Raw genomic sequence first — 8,496 nt, 5'->3', positions numbered from 1 at the left:
AAATATTATATGACATCACTTATATGTGGAACCTGAAAAATAATACAAATGTATCTCTATACAAAACAGAGACAGACTCACAGAGACATAGAAGACTAATTTACGGTTACCAAAAGGGAAGGGGGGGAGGAATTAATTAGGAGTATGGGATTAACAGATACAAACTACTATATATAAAACAGATAAGCAGCAAGGATTATTGTATAACATAGGGACCTATTTTAAATATCTTGCAATAACCTATAATAACTATATATGTAGTTTTCAGATTATTTTATATATATATATAAAACATGCAGAGTGCAAGAAGCCAGACATAAGAGAGTACGCAGAGTATGATTCTATTTATTTAAAATTCTAAAATAGGGTAAAACTAAACTTTAGCTTAGTTTTATATATACATATTCACCCACATATATAACTGAATTACTTTGCTGTTCAGTTTTATATATATATAATTAAAAAATATATATATATATATATATAAGACTGAATTACTTTGCTGTATACCTGAAACAAACGATATTGTAAATCAACTATACTTCAATTTTTTTAAATGTAAAAAAAACAGAAAAAGAATTACAGACTACAAAGCAGGTTATCTATTGTTTTATTATCTTTTGCCTTATAACACTAATTACCATTCTGACATTTGGGCAGAGATCTTTTTAAAATTTGGTATTGCAATCAATTTTATTGAGATATCATTTATGCCTAAAATGCACCCATTTTAAGTGTATAGTTCAATGAGTTTCAACCTGCGTGTCCACCTATGTAAATCACCACTACAACAACCAAGATATAAAACATTTCCATCTCTCTTAAAAAGTTCCCTCTTGTTCCTTTCTAGTCAATCTTCCACTCCCATGCCACATCCCAGGCAAACACTGATCAGCTTTCTGTCACTAAAACTTAGTTTTGGCCTGTTTTGGAATTTCAAATGAACAGAATCATACTCTGTGTATTCTCTTATGTCTGGCTTCTTGCACTCTGCATGTTTTTGAGATTCATTCGTGCTGTGGTGTATAAGGGTAGTTTGTTCTTTTTATCACTGTATAGTATTCCAGTGTGTGGATATACCACTATTTGTTTATTCTCTTATTTATGGACATTTGAGTTGTTTCCAGTTAGGGGCTATTGTGAATAAAGCTGCTATAAACATTCATGTCCAAGTCTTTGTGTGGATATATATTTTCTTTCTCTCTGGTAAATACCCAGGTATGGATCTGATGGGTAAAGGTTAGTGCCTATAAAATGGCTGCGGATGGTTGCACCATTTTATATTCCCACCAGCTATGAGTTCCAGTTGCTTCGCAACCTCACAACACTCAGTACTGGTGGTCTTCTTGAAAGGTTTGGATGTTATTGTTGTTGTTGTAGTGTTGCTATGTTTTTAATACAAAAATCTCACTATTTTTAAAAGCTTGAGAACAGTTTCTGCAAGAGGTGACTTGGGTGAGTATATAGGCAAGTTTAATTCAGACATATGCAGTGTGATGGAGTGTGTGCATATAAACGCACATCAACAGGTCTAGTCATGCATTAATTCAGCAGGCACCTCCCAAGTACTTACAGTGTGTCAGGTCTTATGATCTAAAATGTTGGAGGCAGGGTGAGGGCTTGTTGTTAGATTTTATTGGGTTTCACATAATCAGAGAAGGCTTCCTGACTGAGGCATATTTTGAAATGTATCCTTGACTAAGAGATAGGTACACAGCGTAGCAACCGGCCTGGAGGCAGTGCCCTGAAAAAAATTATTCCCTGGGCGCTGTCCCCAGGTTTATCTAAATGGACTGTGACAAAGGTTTGGCTTTCAGAGAATCATAGACTGTCAGAGATGGTCTAGTTCCACCCTCACAGTTTACAGTTGAGGGAAGGAGAGGAGCTCAGAGGCGCCAGGTGACTTGTTCAGCAGCATCCAGCTGAGGCTCCATTTCCTGAGAAGAAAGGGGTCTGGGGAAAGAGCACGGAGGGTGGTGGTAGGAGAGCAAGGGCCAGCCTGGGAGGGGCTCCTGGCACAGGTGGGGCTGGTACAAAGCACCCCACCAAGACTCCCAAACTCCCTAGAAGTAAAGTGTATACACCTATAGGTACCGACAACTAAAACTTTTCATCTGAAGACCAAATAGTTGCAAAGGATGCCACTTCTAGCAAACTGTGAATATTGACATTTAAGGAAACTGTTACCTTGCTCTTTTACATATATGCAATGGAATCTAAAAATACCAAAGCAGTTTAATATCCTCCCTCACCCACTTAAAAAAATGTGAACAAACTCAACTTTAACTGCTGGAAAGTATATGTTATTGATTTTCTCTTTCAGTGTTCCCACTCTTACTGTAATGTATATTGTGATTGAAAGTTTTTGTTGATATCCTATTTTAATTAGATGCAATTAGTATATACATTTTTTGAACATTATAATGTTATATATCTTGCGACTGTGAGGCTCTAAGTCTTAATGCTATTTTCTTTTGAATTAAATTATCATTACAATTATTCAGTGGGTTAAAACATATCACACATTTTGCTAAAGACAGTTACACATACAGAGTAAAAATATATAAGAAATACATCTTTTGATGAGATGCATAGAGCTTTTATGGTTTTGTTTTCATTTAGTTTTTGTATTCGTGGATAGAATGCTTGAATGCAACAAAGTTCAGCATCAATTCTCTTTTCTGTTTTTTTTTTTGTTGTTGTTTAATGTAAATGCAGAGAAACCTTGTTCACATAAATCATTAGATGGGAATGAAAAGAGATTTGGTATAGCATTGTTACTTGATTATTGGACCTCCTTCTAAATTATAGGCCAATATTGTTAGTGATATTGTCTTTCAGTCAGCTAAAACTTGATTAGGTTCTCAAATCATACTCAAATTAAAGAACTAGAAAACAACACAGACCTATTGTGTAGCACAGGGAACTATGTTCAGTATCTTGTAATAACCTATAATGGAAAAGAATCTGAAAAAGAATATATATATAAAACTAAATCACTTTGTTATACACCTGAAACTAACACAACCTTGTAAATCAACTATACTTCAATTAAAAAAAGGTTTTTTAACCTATAGAGAAAAGGGGGAAAAAAGCTAAAAAGTATTTGATGTTGTCTTGTCACCTAGTCTTTACTGTCTTTGTGGGAACACCAACAGTCATTCTAGTGCTCTCTCGGCTGGGATCCCTGCAGATTTTTAAACCCTGAAGCAATGGGGTGGTGGTTCCCATTTCACCATCCCGGTGGGTGCGTGGTGCACTTTTCTTTTGAAGAGCTAGGAGCAGGGGACGTGGACAGGGACCTGACCTTGCTCCCAGGTGCCTTCTCCTGCCAGTGACTTTCAGCCCAGGGAATCTCTGGACACTGTTTCCCTTAAAACTATTTGGTGCCCTGTGCTCCTTGGGAGAGACTTATATACCCTTAAGGATTCGTGAATCCCTTTTGAGGACCACTGACCTGAGGATGCCTTCATTTCCCACCTAGACAGGTGAAAAAAGTGTCTTTTTCCCTCCCACCCAGTGACTTTTCTGGGGTCTTCACGAACCTAGAAGGTGGTGGGAAGAAAGAGGGCAAGCTGGGTCTATACTCGCCTGGGGCAGGGCTTCATCATTCACTCAGTGAGAGAAGGGATGACAGTAACAGGGAGGGGAGAAGGCTTTTTGAGAACTGAACTATTTTTAGGTAGGTTTGGAAACATCTGGAAGGGAACCAAACAGGAAGAAGAGATTTACTTCTTATAAAGTGTTGTAAAGAAGTGTCCTGAGTGAGCCAAGGGCCTTTTTCCCTTCAGCATATTTTAACAGGAGCCAACAATGTGCCAGGAGGGAGTCTGCAAGACACATGTCCCTGCCTTCAGGGGACTTACATAGGACATAGTTGGCCTGGGATGGGGAAAGAGGGAAACAGACGGGGGGGGGGGGGAGACACTGGGGAGGGGAGGGAGAGGGAGGGGATGGAGATAGTGGAGAGAAAAGAGAGAATTTACTAGGCAATTCTAAGCAGGTGATCATAATGTGGAGTGATCAGCACAGAGGGCTGAGGGACCACCCAGGAGGGGCTCTGTCCTGGCAAAGGGAGGAATATCAGGGAAGAAGTTAGTCCAGAGGAAACAAACACCTAAGACCAAATATTCAAGTGTGTAGAGGGGTGGGGTACATTCTGGGAACATCCTTAGATCAGCACTGAGAAAAAAGAACAGACCCAATGGAGTTTAACTGGGTATGAGGCAAAGGATTGCACTCCCCCCACCCCCTCCTCTCTGTATATGCACATATATATATAATAAAAATTAAAAAATTAAATTTATAGTTCCTAAATCTCCCACACAGAATTCCAAATGATTTATACTTAACCCTCAAGGAAGCATAAATCCCCACTCTTCAGCATAGGCTGTGTATAGTGACTTCCTTCCAAAGAGTACAGTCTGGAAAGGGGTGGGTGGGAGGCAGGGAGAGTAACTTGACAGTGGAGAAACCTGATAAACCTCAGTCAGGCGATCAAGGTCAACATCAACAGTGATAAGTGGTGTTGATGGTATGTACCCTTGATGTGATGTCATCATAATGGTACTTGACCTCCCCAAACCCCATAACCCCAGTCTAATTATGAAAAACAGATAGCAGACAAATTCCAATAGAGAGCATTCTAGCTGCCCAGTGTTCCTCAAAATTGTCAAGGTCACCTAAAACAAGGAAAGTTTTAAAAACTTCCACAGTCAAGAGGCGCCTAAGAAGACATGACAACTAAATACAAGGTCATATCCTGGATAGCATCCTGGAACAGAAAGAAGATTTTAGGTAAAAACTAAGGAAATCTGAATAAAGTATGGACTTTAGTTAATAATAACACATCACCATTAGTTCAAACATTAAGAACTGTACCATGCTAATGGAAGATGTTTATTATAAGAGAAACTGGATGTGTGTTTTATGGAAACTCTCCACTGTTTTCTCACCTTTTCTATAAATGTAAAACTGTTAAAAAAAAAAAAAAGAAGAATCTATTTTTTAAAAAAAACTTAATTACTTACTTAAATCAATTAAATCATTCCTTTTGTTCTGGGTCTTCATTCAGTCAACAATTACTGCTATAGTTAACTTGCACTGAGCATTTTCTAGATGTAGGCACAGTGCATAATATCCTATAATACTCACAATGCTACAAAGTAGATTTTTCTCCTTTTACAAATGTAGAAACTGAAGCATGAAAAGGCTCATTCCTGCAATTGTTTCATATATATTTCTTCGTGAGTTAGTAAATGCCCCACAGGTGCTAGGTCTCTTAGAGTAAAGGCCCTGCAGGGACCTCAGATGCAACCATGCAGATTGAGCTCAGTCATGTGACCTCTGCCCGGCTCCCCCAGCTCTACTTCCTTCCAGACAATGGTGTCACTGTACCATCTGCTAGCTCTCTTTAGTGCCTTTCTGCATTCTTCTTCCCCACCCCTCCAGCAACTAACTTGACACTAAGCCCAGTGGCCCTTCCTCAGAAACATCCCCCCAGAGTCTTTCTAGTCCACTGTCTCTTGTCCAGGTTGGGCCCCCATCACTTCTCCTCTGCTTCTGTCTCAGATCTCATCCACTCTGATGTGGACTCCACCCAAGCCACCACCCATTTTTCCAGAACCCACAACAGATGGTTTCACCCCCAGCCAAAATCTTCCGATGGTCCATTCAATGGCTTTCACAGTATGGGCACAACCAGACCCATTTCTCCCATTGCCCTGCTCTCAGTGCTCCCCACCTCTAAATATCATACAATTTGCAGGCTTTTGCTCTTGGTTTTCTTCAGGCCTGCCTAATGCTTTTTTGCCCTTGGAAATCACACATGCACTTCAAGTCTGACCTCATTTTCACCTGCTTTCCACACATTAATCCTCTCTCTCCCTGGCCCAGCAGTCAGTCCATACCTGTCTCATGGCAACTACTACACAGGGTTCTGAGGCGTAGGAGCTGTTGGATCTCCAGCTGTGCGCGTCCTAAGGCATCTCTGTATTCAGGTGTTCAGGAATGTTTGAGGTATTCCCCAGAGTCAGCTTCTGTTATATCAGAGCAAAATACCCACACTTCAAAGTTAGGTGCCAGTAAGTGGCCAAGACAAGGAAAGCCATAGCAGTTTGGAAAGGGAAGTTGTGTTCTGGGGGAGGCTCCATGGAGGAGGCGGTCTTGAAAGTGACTGTCAGATTAAACTTTCAGAGTTTATTGAGCATAAGCTCTATGTTGGACATTATGCTATCACAATGAGTTTTCACCTAGTTCACCTCATTTACTCTTCAGCACAGACATCGTGGGTAAGTATCATTATATTTATTTCTGTAGTTGAGGAAACCAAAGCTAAGAGCATCAAATGCACACTGTGTCACAGCTAGTCAGTGACTGGGCAGGAATAAGAAGGCTGGTCTCTGACTCTTACTCCAAAGTCCAGCCTTACATTGAAGAATGAGTATGTGGGGGATTATTGTTGTTATCAATTCAACGGGGAGTATATACTGAGTCTGTATCAAGCAAGGCTCACTTAGGTCCCACTGCATACATCCCAGCGAGCAGTGGAACCAAGAGGGAGGCTTTGGAGACAATGAGGAGGTGGCTGCAAGGACTCTGTGACCCTGAGATACTCCTCCTGTGCCAACCAGCTTCATGCAGTGGGGACAGTCTGGACAGTCCAGACCTGAGGAATCAGCTATTCCCCTCTTGCCTCAGCTTGCACTGGGGGCATGGACAGTGCGGTAGTGAACTCTCCTGCATCTCTAGAATTTGAATATTGCCTCCTGGCTTTCCCGCTTCTTGACCACATGACCTTGGACAAATTGCTCCATCATGCTGAATTTCAGTTTCTGTTTATGTAACGTGGGGAAAAGAGCAGTGCCTATTTCATAGGATTAGTGTGCGGGTAAGATGAAAAAAACATAAATATTAGGAACTTAGTGTGGAGCTTGGCACATCGTTGGTAGTCAGTAAACTTACCTTTTCTGGTTATTTGACCTTTGTCTGGACCTATTTGTATTTCCCTAATGTATAGGGCAGGTGATCTGGGGTGGAGCCATATGTACGGAGCAGGGCAGCTCCCTGGCTGGGATCATTTTTCCCAGGATGGAAACCACCTGCCTACCTGTTGGACATAACCAAGCCCGGGGCCACTCCAGGCCCAGAGAGCCTTTGGTGAGGGCTGGTGAGGGTCCAGCCCTCTGTGCCTGTCAGGGAAGTTCAGCAAGAGTAGCGGGACCACACAATGTATGGTGCACACTTGTCGCTTTTGAGAGTAAAGAGGGTGTTCTTAGTCATAACTACGGGCTACCCATTAAAGTCAGGGCAGTGATGACCCTCGCCTAGAGCCTTCCACTTTAGCAAAGTAGCAAGGCTCATGAACCCAGAAGGGAACAGACTCTGTCTGTGTTGCCTAGGCTGTGGAAGAGGGAAACCCAATAGCAGTCGCACCTGAACTCTCCCTGTTCTGCCGCTTTGGACTCCCCACCCGCCTCCGAAGTCACTTGTCCCTCGTTCCTACCAGGCTTTTCATGTATTTGTTCCCGGCTCCTCTGTGCTCCCACAGCGCTGTGGCCATGTCCCTGGGTACCTGTCATGAAGGCAGAGACTTGTCCGTTCTGTTCTTTGCAGGGCCCCCAGAACCTGGAACAGTGCCTGCCTGGCACAGTGTATTTGTGCTCACTGGTGGAACGAGTGAACTTCTGAACAAAATCAATTATTTTTCTAGCTTTAATTGTCTTATTTACTGGCCGATCGCCCCTGCTGGATTATGACCTTCAAGGACAGCGTTGTACTTACCTCTGTGACTTCAGCACCTAGCCCAAGGCCAGGCACAGAGTAAGCGCTCACCATCATTCTGTTAAATGAATGAATGTAAGTAGCCCAGTACCCCTTAGCAGTGCTTCGTCTTTTCTGCTGCTCCTTCTGTCTCCCCCCACACCAAAGAGCCACTACGGACAAGGGCAGAGACAGGTTAGGTAGCAAGCAGCTTCCTGCTGGCCAGACCAACAGCTCTGCCACTTTCTGGAAACTGGTGGGACCCTGGATGTGGGAGAAGAGAGTCCAGGACTGCTTACCTGTGCCTTGTGAAGGTAGGAAAAGATGGAGATGAGATTGAGGAATGGGAGGTTCTTGAGGACCTAGGGCAAAGGGCTGTTTAGAAAGGTGGGAGCGGGAGCTGGACAGAGAGGCTGGGCGGTCTTCTGAGGGACGGAAGCCTGGGCATGAAAGGTGCTGGGGACCCGCTCCGAGATTGCGTTGGGCGGGTCGGGAAGAGGGCTGAGAAAGCCGGGATTGCCTCCTAGTGTCAAAGCTCGGAACTGCAGCAGGGTGCAGGAGGGAGGGGCCTGTGGTCAGCGGGCCCGTCCATCACCCTGCTCTTCGGCTCGGAAGCGTGTGGGGCGTCTCCTCTCGAGAGCCGACGAGGCCTCGGCCCCGCCCCTTCCCCCTCCCTGGCCCTGGCCCCGCCCCCGCACTCCTCACCGCACCTCCCAGGGGCTGGCCCCGCGACGT

The sequence above is a fragment of the Camelus ferus genome, chromosome 6, assembly GCF_009834535.1.
Source record: "Camelus ferus isolate YT-003-E chromosome 6, BCGSAC_Cfer_1.0, whole genome shotgun sequence".
NCBI classification, from domain to species: Eukaryota; Metazoa; Chordata; class Mammalia; order Artiodactyla; family Camelidae; genus Camelus; species Camelus ferus.
Note: the sequence above shows the minus strand (reverse complement) of the source record.